Source organism: Alligator sinensis, unplaced genomic scaffold, assembly GCF_000455745.1.
Source record: "Alligator sinensis unplaced genomic scaffold, ASM45574v1 scaffold264_1, whole genome shotgun sequence".
Taxonomy (NCBI): Eukaryota; Metazoa; Chordata; order Crocodylia; family Alligatoridae; genus Alligator; species Alligator sinensis.
In genome coordinates this window covers 4,540,350-4,543,186 of record NW_005841831.1, presented here as the reverse complement: position 1 = coordinate 4,543,186, position 2,837 = coordinate 4,540,350, and the positions used below count along the sequence as shown (strand labels likewise).

Here is a 2,837-nt window from a genome sequence, read left to right as displayed (position 1 = left end):
TGTAGGGAACATTTTTTGTTCCCAGTGTGCCTCTTGCAGTGTCTCAAATTCGTTTGAGACACTGCAACAGGCATGTGCATACTCATCTGGACATTCTCCAAGATGTAATAATTAAGGCAGAATAAAAACACACAGAGTAATAGTTAGTGCTTGCACAAAGCACATTATGTTACTAGGGAGCATGCAGACATTGGGCTGAAGTCCCCTCTGACAGCTCTACTTAAGTCAGCCTGTGAAATGAGTGTAACACTTACAGGAACTACTATTAGAGAAACAAATGTTACTGTGCAAAACCTCTTGGGTGGCACCACACAATAAGGCGGTCAAATTCCACATGGTATTTGCCCAACACTGCTGCCTGCTTTATTGCCACTGGATTTATGACCCAGGTACTTCATTCCAGGGAGATCCAAACCTTTAGACCGACCACAACTTCTGCTATTCAATAATAGGCAAATTTTATTGATACACAGTGGGCTCAGATAAGAGTAATGCAGGCAAAGTAAACAAAATAACCCCCTCCCCACCTAAGTTCTATTTAGGTACTAGTCCTAAGGCTGAAACAAGGAGAATAGTACACCTGGCCAGTATGTAAACACTACCCTGTGGTTTTTGCTTGAATTTCAGCAGCCTAGGAGGTCGAGAGCCAAGGCCCACCCATCCCCTCAATGTGGGGAGGGTAAGATGGGTCGGTGATATGCCCTTTGTCCATGGTGGCCTCGGGCTTCCCCCCTCGGGGACACTTTTCTGCTCTGAAATTCCTCCTTTTGTATTTTTTTCTCCTCCTAATGACTCTTCCTTTCTGGGTACTGTTGACTGGTTTCCGTGTGGTCATCATACTGTCAATTTTCTGTCCTTTCAGTATAATTCTTTGTTCCAACAAATCCATCGTATGCATACATCTTCATTTGGTCGTTTATTGATATCTTAATTTGTTCATTTCCAGCCTCCTAATTTGGTCATTTCACCAAAACCAGAAATCCCAGGGATTTTGCAGCTACACACTAACCTGGTTCTGATGCAGCAAAGTCCCTTATCTTTCTTATGGGTTTTCAGGGATGTGTTTTTAATTCCCAAGGATGTGTATGCCTGCTTGTCCCTTGGCCTCAGACACAGTGTCTGCCTTGAAGGCTGTGAAACTTTGTCACAAGCAGGCTTTTAGAAACCAATTAACCCCTGCCATAGCTCTGGACCACTGTTCTAATGCATATCTACTCTAGCTACAAGCCCTCTCCTAAAAGCAAATCTCTAAATATCACATACTAGCCATAACCGCCCAGCCACTTTCCTTCCAAGTCTTAGAATGTTGTTTCCTCAACTATCCACCAAAGGGGAGAAAGTCCCAGTGACGTCATTCTCTATCTTTGACCCTCACAAGTTCTCTTATTTCCCTGGGCTGCATCAGATGAGCTACCTGGCGACCGTGGGACATGTGTACTTCCATTCACTTCACCACTATGTTACATTGCACTATATTTTGAACCTAGGCAATCCTAAGTAAGATCCTTTCCAGCCATCATATGACTTGCATTTCACCGTATGTGCAATTGGGAGAATAAATTGGGTAGTTCAGAAATAGTCCTCAGGCCCTTTGGCCATGATTTTGTAGACTATATTGTAAAAATATGGACTAAACTGGAGGGGGTTGTTCAATTCCGTTATTGCTGTTCCCTGACAGAGATAGTTCAGGAAGAGACTGACCATGTAATAGGCCGAATGCAGAGCCTCTGCATGGCTGATCCAAACCAGGTGACCTACACAGATTTTGTGGTACATAAGATCCAGTGGTTCATTGCCTTCGTTCCATTAGGGCAGGGGTTGTCAACCAGGGGTACACATACCCCTGGGGGTACTTTGAAAAGTCCCTGGGGGTATGTGGGGGTGGGTGGTGATGGAGCAGCGCCACCCCACACTGCTGCCTCATGGGAGCAGGGCTGGGGCAGGGCAATGCCACAGAGATGCTGTGCTGCCGCTACTCCGCCACTTGCCACCCCCTCCCACCCTGTTTCACGTCTGGCTGCTCACCGCTCCCCCCGCTCTGCATCTGGCCACTCATCACCACCCACTCCACTCTGTGTCCGGCCACTTGCCATTCCCCGCCCCCACTCCATGTCCAGCTGCTCACCAACCTCCCCCCCACCCTGGGGACACACTTATTAAAAAAGGTTGAAAAACCCCTGCATTAGGGATTCCGCACACTGTGAGCTGAGACACCTGTAACAGGGCAGGGCCCTGGTACTATGGGTGTGGGGGGCTCTAAATAGCCCCACACCCTGAAAGCACCTCCTCAAGCCCACCCCATACCTTGAAGACCTCACTGAAGGTTGACGATCTAGGTCCCAGGATGCAGAGAGTCTCCCAGCAAGGGAGCTGACACAGGTGTGGTGAACGAGGAAGAGTCAGCCAAGTGGACCAGCAGGGTGAAGTATAAAAAATGCTGAAAGCAGCCTTAAGGGGCTGCACTGACAGGGGGCAGGCTGCCTGGAGCCTGTGGTTACCAGGGGTTGAGAGCAGGACTCCTGTCAGTTCACTTATTTGTTTGCTTTGTTTGCACAAGCCTGCAGGCTCTGCAAAGCTTCTGAAAGATAAGAGGGGACAAGAAGGTGAAGCCTGGAAGAACTGCTGAAACACAGCTAATTTATTTGTTTAACTTGCTTTGCTCATTTTGCATTTCTGACAAGCCCCGGGTGGACTTGAGGTGTTATCTATTAGCCGTGCTGCAGCAGAGGTGAGGGCCCTGAACAGTGGGTCCTTAGCCAGTTCAGTTCATGAAAGTTCAAGCCATTGTTGATGCAGATTGTGAAATCGGAGTTCAAGTGAGTTTGAATCATCCTAGT

At 47.8% G+C, this 2,837-nt stretch overlaps 1 pseudogene; it reads left to right on the top strand.

The window, feature by feature from the left end:
* Window positions 1–2,837, top strand: part of LOC112551903 — a 19,028-nt pseudogene that overhangs the window by 15,292 nt on the left and 899 nt on the right.